Source organism: Triticum aestivum, chromosome 4A, assembly GCF_018294505.1.
Source record: "Triticum aestivum cultivar Chinese Spring chromosome 4A, IWGSC CS RefSeq v2.1, whole genome shotgun sequence".
NCBI lineage: Eukaryota > Viridiplantae > Streptophyta > Magnoliopsida > Poales > Poaceae > Triticum > Triticum aestivum.
The window spans coordinates 44,437,061-44,451,579 of NC_057803.1; positions in this window are offsets into that span (position 1 = coordinate 44,437,061).

Here is a 14,519-nt window from a genome sequence, read left to right on the forward strand (position 1 = left end):
ACAAAGTATTTAAATCATGCACAACCCCGATGACAAGCCAAGCAATTGTTTCATACTCTAACTTTTTCAAAACTTTTTCAATCTTCACGCAATACATGAGCATGAGCCATGGATATAGCACTATAGGTGGAATAGAATGGTGGTTGTGGAGAAGACAAAAAGGAGGGGAAGATAGTCTCACATCAACTAGGCACATCAACGGGCTATGGAGATGCCCATCAATAGATATCAATGTGAGTGAGTAGGGATTGTCATGCAATGGATGCATTAGAGCTATAAATGCATGAAAGCTCAAAAAGAAACAAAGTGGGTGTGCATCCAACTTTCTTGATCATGAAGACCTAGGGCAATTTGAGGAAGCCCATCATTGGAATATACAAGCCAAGTTCTATAATGTAAAATTCCCACTAGTATATGAAAGTGATAACATGAGAGACTCTCTACTATGAAGATCATGGTGCTACTTTGAAGCACAAGTGTGGTAAAAGGATAGTAGCATTGCCCCTTTTTTCTTTGGCCTTTATTTTATTTTATTTTATTTTATTGGGACAATGCTCTATTAAATGATGATCATCACACTTTTATTTATTTACAACTCAATGATTACAACTCGATTCTAAAACAAAGTATGACTCTATATGGATGCCTCCGGCGGTGTACCGGGATATGCAATGAATCAAGAGTGACAAGTATGAAAAAATTATGAACGGTGGCTTTGCCACAAATACTATGTCAACTACATAATCATGCTAAGCAATATGCCAATGATGAGTGTGTCATGATGAACTAGATGGTGGAAAGTTGCATGGCAATATATCTCGGAATGGCTATGGAAATGCCATAATAGGTAGGTATGGTGGCTGTTTTGAGGAAGGTATATGGTAGGTGTATGATACCTGCGAAAGGTGCGCGGTATTAGAGAGGCTAGCAAAGGTGTAAGGGTGAGAGTGCGTATAATCCATGGACTCAACATTAGTCATAAAGAACTCATATACTTATTGCAAAAATCTAGAAGTTATCAAAGCAAAGTATTACGCGCATGCTCCTAGGGGGATAGATTGGTAGGAAAAGACCATCGCTCGTCCCTGACCGCCACTCATAAGGAAGACAATCAATAAATAAATCATGCTCCGACTTCATCACATAACGGTTCACCATACGTGCATGCTACGGGAATCACAAACTTTAACACAAGCATTCTTTAAATTCACAACTACTCAATTAGCATGACTTTAATATTATCACCTCCATATCTCAAAACAATTATCATGCTTCAATCTTTTCTTAGTATTCAACACACTCAAAATAAAGTTTCACAAATCTTGAATACCAAGCATATTATTATTAAGCAAATTACCATGCTATTAAGACTCTCAAAATAATTTAAGTGAAGCATGAGAGATCAATAGTTTCTTCAAAACAAATCCACCACCGTGCTCTAAAAGATCTAAGTGAAGCACATAGAGCAAAACTACTTAGCTCAAAAGATATAAGTGAAGCACATAGAGAAAAACTACTTAGCTCAAAAGATATAAGTGAAGCACATAGAGCAAAACTACTTAGCTCAAAAGATATAAGTGAAGCACATAGAGCAAAACTACTTAGCTCAAAAGATATAAGTGAAGCACATAGAGCAAAACTTACTTAGCTCAAAAGATATAAGTGAAGCACATAGAGTATTCTATCAAATTATAATTCATTTATGGTTCTCTCAAAAGGAGTGTACAGAAAGGATGATTGTGGCATACTAAGACACAAAGACACAAATAATACAAGACGCTCCAAGCAAAACACATATCATGTTGGTGAATAAAAATATAGCTCCAAGTAAATTACTGATGAATGTGGACGAAAGAGGGGATGCCTTCCGGGGCATCCCCAAGATTTGACTTTTTGGTGTCCTTGTATTATCTTGTGGGTGCCATGGGAATCCCCAAGCTTAGGCTCTTGCCACTCCTTGTTCCATAATCCATCAAAAGAATTCACCCAAACTTGAAAACTTCACAACACAAAACTTAAAGTAGAAAACTCGTGAGCTCCGTTAGCGAAAGAAAACAAAAGACCACTTCAAGGTACTGTAATGAACTCATTCTTTATTTATATTCGTGTTAAACCTATTGTATGCCAACTTCTCTATGGATTATAAACTATTTTATTAACCATAGATTAATCAAAATAAGCAAACAACACACGAAAAACAGAATCTGTCAAAAACAGAACAGTCTGTAGTAATCTGTAGCTAGAGCAAGATCTGGAACACCAAAAATTCTAAAATAAATTTCTGGACGTGAGGAATTTATCTATTAATCATCTGAAAAAAGAATTAACTAAATATCACTCTTCAAATAAAAATGACAGCAGTTCTCGTGAGCGCTAAAGTTTCTGTTTTTTACAGCAAGTTCAACAAGACTTTCCCCAAGTCTTCCCAACGGTTCTACTTGGCACAAACACTAATTAAACACAAAAAACACAACCAAAACAGAGGCTAAATAATTTATTTATTACTAAACAGGATAAAAAGGCAAGGAATAAAAATAAAATTGGGTTGCCTCCCAATAAGCGCTATCGTTTAACGCCCCTAGCTAGGCATAAAAGCGAGGATATATCTATGTATTGCCATCTTTGGTAGGCAATCCATAAGTGGCTCTCATGATAGTTTCATATGGCAATTTTATTTTATTTCTTGGAAAGTGTTCCATGCCTTTTTTTAATGGAAATTGAAATATAATATTCCCTTCCTTCATATCAATAATCGCACCAACCGTTCTAAGGAATGGTCTACCAAGAATAATATGGCAAGAAGGATTGCAATCTATATCAAGAATAATGAAATCTACGGGCACATAATTCCTATTTGCAACAATAAGAACATCATTAATACTTCCCATAGTTTTCTTAATAGTGGAATCCGCAAGATGCAAGTTTAGAGAGCAATCATCAAAATTATGGAAATCTAGCAAATCACACAAAGTCTTGGGAATAGTAGAGACACTAGCACCCAAATCACACAAAGCATAAAACTCATGATCTTTAATTTTAATTTTCGACATCTTTTTTCTTTTGCATATCACATAAATCAACGAAGCTATTCAGATGAGTAGCGGCATCTTCACTAGGAAGGCTGACGAATTGATCTTTCATAACAAGATTCAACAAAGCAGCATTGATTTCACAAGATTCAGTATTAGCAAGAGGAGCAATCGGAGTGCTAAGGAAATCATTATTATTGGTATTGGTGAAGTCACACAATTTGGTAGTATCTTGAGCCATCGCGACAAAGAAGCAATCTAACACACGAGCAAACAAAAAGCAAGCAGGCAAAAGAGGCAAATAGAGAGGGAGGATAGAGAGAGAGGGCGAATAAAACGGCAAGGGTGAAGTGGGCGAGAGGAAAACAAGAGGCAAATGGCAAATAATGTAATGCGAGAGATAGGGATTGTGATGGGTACTTGGTATATTGACTTTTTGCGTAGACTCCCCGGCAACGGCGCCAGAAATCCTTCTTGCTACGCCTTGAGCTTGCGTTGGTTTTCCCCGAAGAGGAAGGGATGATGCAGCAGAGTAGCGTAAGTATTTCCCTCAGTTTTTGAGAACCAAGGTATCAATCCAGTAGGACGCCACGCTCAAGTCCCTCGTACCTACACAAAACGATAGCTACTCACAACCAACGCGGTTAGGGGTTGTCAATCCCTTCACGGTCACTCACGAGAGTGAGATCTGATAGATATAATATTTTTGGTATAAATATGCAAAGTAAAAAGTAAAGGCAGTAAAAAGCAAAGAAAGATAAAAGTGATGGAGATTGATATGATGAGAATAGACCCGGGGGACATAGGTTTCACTAGTGGCTTCTCTCAAGAGCATAAGTATTCTATGGTGGGTGAACAAATTACTGTTGAGCAATTGACAGAATTGAGCATAGTTATGAGAATATCTAGGCATGATCATGTATATAGGCATCACGTTCGTGACAAGTAGACCGAAACGATTCTGCATCTACTACTATGTCACATCCCTAGTTCTGGCCTGTCCTAGGCTTGCTTCCATCTGTGCATCATGTTTAAATTTTTGAAACTTGAACTGAGGAAAATTGTAAGCCTCAAAATCCTAAATAAAAGAAGGGCAAAAACCCTAAAATCTCATTCATTGTTCCAAAATGTTCTTCTTAAATGTTTGAGAATTTTTGGCAAGGGTTCTGGTCCCAACCAAAATATTGAACATTTTTAAGGATTTATTTTTGGGACTTTGAATTTAAATCATTAGCTATTTGAATTTGACTTATATTCATATAATTAGAATATAATTTCAAATACCCCTGAAATATTTTATGAGCTTTTGGAAAAGTCCATCTAGCAAAATAAAAATATTCAGAGGAGTTTTTGGCATTGTTTGAATTTGTTTAAATTCAAAACAATGGCAAAAGATATTAAATAAAATAAAACAGAAGAAAAAAATAAAACAGAGCAGAGAAAGCCTACCTGGCACTCACCTGGTAGCCAAACCGGCCCAGCCCACCACCGCCGCTTCTCCCCCTGTCGTCTTCCTCCCCCTCTCCCCGAAGCTGCTCGGTGGCGCACGCAGGCCACGCGCCTCGGCCACCTCCTCCCTCCCAGCCTGCCTGGCTCCTCCTCGACGCCCCGGTGACGCCACGCGCCTCCTCGACCCCCTCTCACTTCTCCCTCGCTCTCTGGACCTCCCTCCCCCTCGCTCCTCTGCTTCCCCCCCCCATGACCGAGAGCCGCCGCCGCCGTCGCTCGCAACCACCGTGGCCACCGGCCACCCCTCGCCCTGTCGATAAGCCCAGAAGAACCGCCATCGTCTCCTGCATCGTCTACGCCAGCCCGTTCGGCTGCGGGAGCCCTGCATCGCCGCCCACGCCGTCTCCCTCATCCCCGGTGCCCGGAGATCGCCGCCGTAAATTCGCCGTCGCAGAAGCTTCCCCGAGCTCGCCGACCCCTCCGTTCGATCCACTGTGAGCCCCTCTTCCTCTTCCCCCTTCTCTCAAGCTCGCGCTCATCCCCTAGCTTCTTTCTCCACCGCGGCCGAGAGCTTCTCGCCGCCGGCCATGGCGTGGCCGTGGCCACAGCCACTGCAGCTCGTTTCCGAGCCCACCGTCGTGCTCACCGCGACCTCAGGAGTCCGTAGCACGCCCCAGCTCCTCCTGCCGTGCTCCCTAACACCGACCCCGAGCTCGCCCGAGCTCCGGCTGCCGCCGAGGTCGACGCCGTGCTCAACTCCGGCCACCTCCGCTCCAGCCGCCTCCACCACTGGAAGCGCCACTCCGCCAGCTCCCCATAGATGCTCCCCGCGCCCCAAACCATGGCCTGTAGCGCAATCCCGACGCGGACGCCGCCGCGATCTGTGGTCGTCGCCGGCTAATCTCCGGCCAGCTGACGTGGCTGGCTTAATTAGCCACTAACCACCGCATCGTGTCACAGACAGCCGGGCCCCACCGCCTAACTAACCGGCTAACTAAAATTGATTAGGTTTAATCTAATTGCAGTGGCCCCACGCGTCAGCTTTGACCGCGCTGACGTGGCCTTTGACCCGGCCCCACCTGTCATTGACACTAACTAGCCCTGTGTCACTGACGTGTGGCCCCCACACGTCAGGTTTGACCTGGACCCGCCCTGTTGACCTGATGACGTCAGGGTGAGGTCATGCTGACGCAATATTCCTTTTCTGGAATTTAGTTTATTTTATAATAAATTAGGAAATGATTTATAAATTCCAAAAAATTGTATAAACTTCTAAAATTCATAGAAATTCAACCGTAACTCCAAATTAAATAAATTATATATGAAAAATTATCAGAAAAATTCAAGGAATCCATCTGTACCATTTTCATGCATGTTTGAACAATGTTTGTCCTCTGTTTTGGACAAAACAAATTAAGGGCATTTAAATAATCATATATGGAGTTTGAATTTGAATCTTGTATTCAAACCAACTTCATTTAAATCATAGCTAGTTGCATTAGCTCAAATCACATCATATTGCCATGTCACATTCATGCATCATATTGTCGCATTGCATTGATTGTGTTCTTCCTTGTTTGCCGGTAATTGTCCCCTCTCGATAGACGTGTACCGGTGATGTGATCGATGACACCGATGAAGAGCTATATTATCTTCAGAAGTGCCAGGCAAGCAAAACCCCCTTGTTCATTCCGATAAAATCCCACTCTCTCGCTCCTGCTCTCTTTTACTGCATTAGGATAACAGCGACATATTTGTTACTTGCTGCGGTAGCTGAACCCCTTTATCCTTTGCATGACCTGTCATTGCCACAGTAAATAGATGAAACCCACTAGCATGAGTAGGAGTTGTTTGAGCCCTGTTGTGCCTACTCATTCATGCTTGTTTGTCATGCCTGCTACTGCTTAGAGTTGAGTCAGGTCTGATTCATCGGGGATGAATCAGAGGCGTGCAAACATGTCCTACTGTGTGTGAGCTAAGTGTGTGAACACGATTTGGTAAAGGTAGCGGTGAGAGGCCATGTAGGAGTACATGGTGGGTTGTCTCATTGCAGCCGTCCTCAGGAACTGAGTTCTGTGTTTGTGATCCATGACCAGTTACTACCACACATTGGGTTCCGGTAACTCGACCCCTCTCGACTTATTAATCAACATGATCTCTGTCCAGGAGTTGCAACTAGTTTCTGGTGTTTGTAGGTAGTGTTAGTAGTCTACCAAGTGGCACCCGGTACAGGTGGGCTTGGGACAGACTAGGCACAGTGGCCCGGTGTACCAAGTAGCACCCGGATGGTGGGCTTGGGAACCCTGCACACATCGTTTGGGGCCGTGAGCGACACCCCGGCCGGATCTCCTTGCGGATGGAACCCGAATATGCGATAAACCTGGACTAGAGACTTGTTCGGTTAGTCAGGTCGTGGCCGACTCCCTCGCCCGGCTTCCGCTTGAAGGTTGCCGAGGTACATGACGTGTACAGGGCGATAAGTGGCGAGAGCGTGTGTGAAGAAGTACACCCCTGCAGGGTTAACATCATCTATTCGAATAGCCGGATTCCTCGGATATGGAAACTTGGACCCCTTGCATAGTTCATAGACAAGTGAAAGTGGATACTCTAAAATACGCAAGATAAGCGTGAGTGCTATGGATGGCGTTCTCGTAGGGAGACGGGAGCGGATCCATAGTGGTGTATTGATATGGTGAATATGTGGACTCGTGTGCGCCACCTCAAAAGAGTTACTTGCAGTCGTAGTTCAGGTTAGCCACCGAGTCAAAGCTGGCTTGCTGCAGTTAAACTCCACCACCCCCTTTGTTGATAATGATGCATATGTAGATAGATCTGATGTAAGTCTTGCTGGGTACATTTGTACTCACGTTGCTTAATTTATGTTTTTGCAGAGAGACTTCAGTCTCACTAGTAGTTCCACGTGGACTTCGACGTTTAGCTTGTTACCTCAGCTACGATCTTGTGCCCTCGGCAGGATCTGGTAGATAGTCAGGCTTCTCAGCCTTTTTCATTTATAGATGTCTGTACTCAGACATGTTAAGCTTCCGCATGTGCTTTGACTTGTATGCTCTGATTGTTGGGTCATGAGACCCATGATTGTAATATCTCGCTCCTCGGAGCCTATTGAATAACTACTTGAGTCGTAGAGTCATTTTGTGATGCCATGTTGTATTGCACATATCGAGCATATTGTGTGTATGTTATTGAAATGCTTGGTATGTGTGGGATCTGACTATCTAGTTGTTTATCCTTAGTAGCCTCTCTTACCGGGAAATGTCTCCTAGTGTTTCCACTGAGCCATGGTAGCTTGCTACTGCTCCGGAACACTTAGGCTGGCCGGCATGTGTCCTTCTTCGTTCCTGTGTCTGTCCCTTCGGGGAAATGTCACGCGATGAATACCGGAGTCCTGTTAGCCCGCTACAGCCCGGTTCACCGGAGTCCTGCTAGCCCAGTGCTACAGCCTGGATTCACTCGCTGATGACCGACACGTTCGATGCTGGGTCATGGATGCCTGTCCCTGTAAGTTTGTGCCACTTTGGGTTTACGACTAGCCATGTCAGCCCGGGCTCCTTATCATATGGATGCTAGCGACACTATCATATACGTGTGCCAAAAGGCGCAAACGGTCCCGGGCAAAGGTAAGGCGACACCCGTGGGAATACCGTGCGTGAGGCCGCAAAGTGATATGAGGCGTTACATGCTAGATCGATGTGGCATTGAGTCGGGGTCCTGACAGCGTTGGTATCAGAGCTTGACTGCCTATAGGATTACCAAGCCAAACTGGTCGAAGTCGAGTCTAGAAATGTTTTAGTTATGTAAGGGAATTGATTGTGGGATGGGAACGTAAGGCTCTTTTTACTCCTTATACCTTATGCCCTTCTGATCTGAGTCATCTTATCTTTCCTACGGGGTTAAGAACTAGGCTTTCTCTTCTTTCTATTAGGATCACGTGTTACTAATCCGTAGACTTACAAGATTGTTGGATCTAAGCTTGAGTTCAGCTCCTGCTATCTTCTGTATGTTCATAGTTGGTCTCGAAACCTTGATATTGTGCTTCTGAGTGGTTATGCCACCATTTTTGTGAATGTCTCAAATCTTTTGAGCATTTACAGTCGTTATGCTGTCCGAGTCATCTCAGGTCTCTAAACAGTCTGATGCACTTGCAAATTCCTTCCCCCCATTTCAATGTTCCTTTGGGCCAGATTAACCACACTAATCAGTGAGTTGAGGTACTCTGTTACCTTGACATATATGTTGTAGATATTATTATGACCCTAGGTGTCTTAGGGGATCATCTAGTAATTTAGCCATGATTTGTGTTCCCAGTGTGATGATTCTGGCCATCATTCTCGAAAGCATCCTGTGATGCTACTTAGTAATAGGTATTCTGTTCCTGGGTTCTTGAACCCGAGATTCACTCTACCTACTTCATGTTGATAGTAATTGCTAGTGCCTTTAGGATATTAGTAACCTTTGCGATAGTCCTTGAAGTCTGTGGTATCTTCCTCTTCCAAATACCATGAACTACTTATGGCAGAAGTTCCTCGTTGAACTGAAATATCACAACAGGAGTGCTCTCGATGGGTTCTCCATTCTATATTGTGGCTCTGCCAGTTCTACCTTTCTGCATGGGTTATCCGGAAGAAATATGTTGAGTTTCGTTCGACATGCTAATCCATGCATCCACAACTCAGAAAATCTTATGTTCTTTTGAGTTGTCCCTCTTTAGCTGTATTCCAACCCCCGTCTATCAATTGGTAGTCAAGAGTATGCGTGCGTTCGTTTATCGATGCCTATTACTCTTGTGGTCCGTCAAGCCATTCTATTCCAGAATGACTAGGAGAAACGAACTCCAGTACCTCATCCATATCTAGGATTGGGTCAAGGTAGTCATGCTCCGCAGATCAAAATGCCAGCCCAGCTTTTGATTCTGTTCTACCGTGAAGTATTACCGTCTTTATGTCAGGATTTTCATGAGGATTGCACCGGCTCTTGTGAATTCTTGATGTAGTGATACTTCTCGCCATCATTATTCATCCCTCGGTTCCGTGTTGTCGCAACCGGAATGCCGACAAGTGAATCGTGATGTGTGAATTCAATACTCCTAGCAACCTTGTTGCTTGGAAGTTAATGGACAATAACCTCATTCTTAGCATGTTGATTTTTGAATCATCGCCCTAAGGTTGATTGTGCTACCTAGTCCTTATTTCCTGGTGCACTCTTTGATTGATGAGTTAGGATTTTGTCAAGTCCTCGCTCATTTGATCATATCATCTTGCCCTGAAAAGAAAGATTGCTCTCGAGCTTAGTAACATACCGGTGGTTCGTGATTTTCCGAATATCTTCTCGGAAGTATTACCAGGTTGTCACCTGACCGCTATGTTGAGCTCGTGATCAAGTTGGTTTCTTGTAAACCACCCCCTTCCCCAAAAATCAGTGTTAGATATCCCTGAGCTAGTTGGTTAAGCTAGACAACAACTTGGAGAGTTGGAAGATAAAAGCTTGCCTAACTTAGCTCGTTCCAAAGGGATATTCTTGTGTAGTGTGTGTTGAAGAAAGATGATATCTTCATCGATTGGTCCCTATGATCAGTTGTTGGACCTATTGTCTTATCAATCCTTTGATTTGAGTGTGGGCTATCGTCAAATCAAATCAGAACCAACGATATTCATAATGTTGTCTTACTCGTGGTTTTCCTCGAGCATACACCATTATATTCTTTGGTCTGACCAATACTACCACCGTGTTCACATGATGGCGGAAGTCCAGTGATATGGAAATTCCGATGAGTTACTGTTGAGCCCACCAGCAGCATTTTGTCTCCCCCATGATTCATGTTGAACATCAACCTAGTGTTGGAAACTTTGTAAGCAATGCCTTCGTGTTCCGTTCATGAAGCATATGTTTGGATGAAAGAAGTGACTTCCTTTGATTCACGTGCATTTGATGTAAGTTGCCGTCGTGAATTCGAGAAAGTTTGTTTTTGCTCCTCTAGAATCATCCCAAGTCAGTCATGCACGTGCGAAGTATTCTGTGGTTTGATAGACTGATCATCTTCATTCCATATGTGTATCCTAGCACACCAAGCCACTGACTGATTTGTTCAAGGAGAAGGAGTATCTTCATAAGAGCTAATCCGGACTTATGAAAGAACTTCGATATCCTCGTTGATGGTTCCCAACCAGAACTCGGTAGTGTTTTATTGTAAGACTATCATGTGATCATGTTTGTCTGAGGCAGCGTGTTCACACATGTGTAGCAGAACCAGCTCATGTTTTGGAGCTCGCTATCGTAGTTCATTTCCCGAGAATCTCGCAACGTCATCTCGTCGATTTGTGTTGCAAACTTTCATTTTCCTTCCTAGACTCGATGAGTCTGGAATATCCTGACACCAACCAGATCTGAATCTCAGGCAGACTTGATGGTTGGAATGTTTCCCAAGAACTACAATATTGGTCCCTCGATAACCGGTAAAGTGGATGTCATGGCCAAAACACCCAGCCGGAAGACCTATTATTGTAGTATCTTGATTGAGAAAGTTGGCCACCTCCCCATAAGGACTTCGTAGGATTTACCCCCTAGTTGCCCCTATGGATTTTTGTGTTCCCGAAGTCCGACCTTTTACTTGATGTTCTAGATACCAGACCATTTCTATGAATGGGTTACACTAGCACATCAAGGAGAACATTAGAAGCGGAGTGATAAATGTCTCTCGATCGATCGTCCAGATTTTGTCTCCTTGGCCTCGCTAGGGTGAAATCTGAGTGAGTGTTATCTTCCTATGCATCTGCATCGTCCATCGTTGTTCATCATGGTGGTATGTTGTGTTGCCAGGATCCTTGACACGGATGTTGGTAAAACCTTGATGATTATGGAAATGCTCAAGTTCTTGAGAGCACGCACAAGCGCTATGTGTTATCATCGGCACTAACTGGGATTCCTCTCAGTTTCCTCGGCAATGCTATGACCTTTTCAAACAGTGAATCCAGTCTCTATTATTGGGTTCTTTCCCCAGTTACCAGAATCATTCCCAGCATTTGCATTCTGTTCCTAGCTTGCACCGCCATTGTGCCATTCTACCATGGGTCTCTTCCATTTCCGGTGGTAAGCAAAATCATCCATTATGTTGTCTTCAACAAGGTAATCCACATCATCCAAGTCCGAGTATGCTATTCTACCGACCCCCGCCAATCGATTGCTGTGATTTGCCTTAGGCTGATATAGAGAATCTCAATGATCTCTATATCAAAGGTAATTCTTTTTGCCACTTAAGGTAATAATCTACGAATCACCCTCCTCCAGGATGTTTCATCGTGGTATCATGGCAACTCAACTCCTCGCTACGTTGACAATCGTTTACCACCTTCTTAGGTGTGGAATTGTTGTCTACCTAGTGAACCCTCGTCATCTGTTCCACTCCATTTCCTCAGATGTATGCTTCGTGTCTCAGCTCGAGAAATGTGACAATGTCTCATCCCATGAGTTCATCCTGAGTTGTTTGATCTTCGAGAAGATCGATTCTTCCGGAGTTGTCCTTTTCCTCCTGCTGTCATGTTGGTTGGAGTTCTCAGAGCAAGACGACAAGACAATGATGGTGATCGAATCAACGTTCATCCGAAGTGCAACCTGGATCGTGAAGATTATACTAGTTTGTGTTTCCCCTTCATCTTACCCTACGCTTGAATCTCAAGACGAGATTCTTGTTTAGTGGGGGTGAGTTGTCACATCCCTAGTTCTGGCCTGTCCTAGGCTTGCTTCCATCTGTGCATCATGTTTAAATTTTTGAAACTTGAACTGAGGAAAATTGGAAGCCTCAAAATCCTAAAAAAAAGAAGGGCAAAAACCCTAAAATCTCATTCATTGTTCCAAAATGTTCTTCTTAAATGTTTGAGAATTTTTGGCAAGGGTTCTGGTCCCAACCAAAATATTGAACATTTTTAAGGATTTATTTTGGGACTTTGAATTTAAATCATTAGCTATTTGAATTTGAATTATATTCATATAATTAGAATATAATTTCAAATACCCTGAAATATTTTATGAGCTTTGGAAAAGTCCATCTAGCAAAATAAAAATATTCAAAGGAGTTTTTGGCATTGTTTGAATTTGTTTAAATTCAAAACAATGGCAAAAGATATTAAATAAAATAAAACAGAAGAAAAAAATAAAACAGAGCAGAGAAAGCCTACGTGGCACTCACCTGGTAGCCAAACCGGCCCAGCCCACCACCGCCGCTTCTCCCCCTGTCGTCTTCCTCCCCCTCGCCCCGAAGCTGCTCGGTGGCGCGCGCAGGCCACGCGCTCCGGCCACCTCCTCCCTCCCAGCCTGCCTGGCACCTCCTCGACGCCCCGGTGACGCCACGCGCCTCCCCGACCCCCTCTCACTTCTCCCTCGCTCTCTGGACCTCCCTCCCCCTCGCTCCTCTGCTTCCCCCCCATGACCGAGAGCCGCCGCCGACGTCGCTCGCAACCACCGTGGCCACCGGCCACCCCTCGCCCTGTCGATAAGCCCAGAAGAACCGCCATCGTCTCCTGCATCGTCTACGCCAGTCCGTTCGGCTGCGGGAGCCCTGCATTGCCGCCCACGCCGTCTCCCTCATCCCCGGTGCCCGGAGATCGCCGCCGTAAATTCGCCGTCGCAGAAGCTTCCCCGAGCTCGCCGACCCCTCCGTTCGATCCACTGTGAGCCCCTCTTCCTCTTCCCCCTTCTCTCAAGCTCGCGCTCATCCCCGAGCTTCTTTCTCCACCGCGGCCGAGAGCTTCTCGGAGCCGGCCATGGCGTGGCCGTGGCCACAGCCACCCAGCTCGTTTGCGAGCCCACCGTCGTGCTCACCGCGACCTCAGGAGTCCGTAGCACGCCCCAGCTCCTCCTGCCGTGCTCCCTAACACCGACCCCGAGCTCACCCGAGCTCCGGCCGCCGCCGAGGTCGACGCCGTGCTCAACTCCGGCCACCTCCGCTCCAGCCGCCTCCACCACTGGAAGCGCCACTCCGCCAGCTCCCCGTAGATGCTCCCCGCGCCCCAAACCATGGCCTGTAGCGCAATCCCGACACAGACGCCGCCGCGATCTGTGTTCGTCGCCGGCTAATCTCCGGCCAGCTGGCGTGGCTGGCTTAATTAGCCACTAACCACCGCATCGTGTCACAGACAGCCGGGCCCCACCGCCTAACTAACCGGCTAACTAAAATAGATTAGGTTTAATCTAATTGCAGTGGCCCCACGCGTCAGCTTTGACCGCGCTGACGTGGCCTTTGACCCGGCCCCACCTGTCATTGACACTAACTAGCCCTGTGTCACTGACGTGTGGCCCCCACACGTCAGGTTTGACCTAGACCCGCCCTGTTGACCTGATGACGTCAGGGTGAGGTCATGCTGACGCAATATTCCTTTTCTGGAATTAGTTTATTTATAATAATTAGGAAATGATTATAAATTCCAGAAAATTGTATAAACTTCTAAAATCATAGAAATTCAACCGTAACTCCAAATTAAATAAATTATATATGAAAAATTATCAGAAAAATTCAAGGAATCCATCTGTACCATTTTCATGCATGTTTGAACAATGTTTGTCCTCTGTTTTGGACAAAACAAATTAAAGGGCATTTAAATAATCATATATGGAGTTGGAATTTGAATCTTGTATTCAAACCAACTTCATTTAAATCATAGCTAGTGCATTAGCCCAAAACACATTCATATTGCCATGTCATAGCATGCATCATATTGTCGCATTGCATTGATTGTGTTTCTTCCTTGTTTGCCGGTAATTGTCCCCTCTCGATAGACGTGTACCGCGATGTGATCGATGACACCGATGAAGAGCTATATTATCTTCAGAAGTGCCAGGCAAGCAAAACCCCCTTGTTCATTCCGATAAAATCCCACTCTCTCGCTCCTGCTCTCTTTTACTGCATTAGGACAACAACGACATATTTGTTACTTGCTGCGGTAGTTGAACCCCTTTATCCTTTGCATGACCTGTCATTGCCACAGTAAATAGATGAAACCCACTAGCATGAGTAGGAGTTGTTTGAGCCCT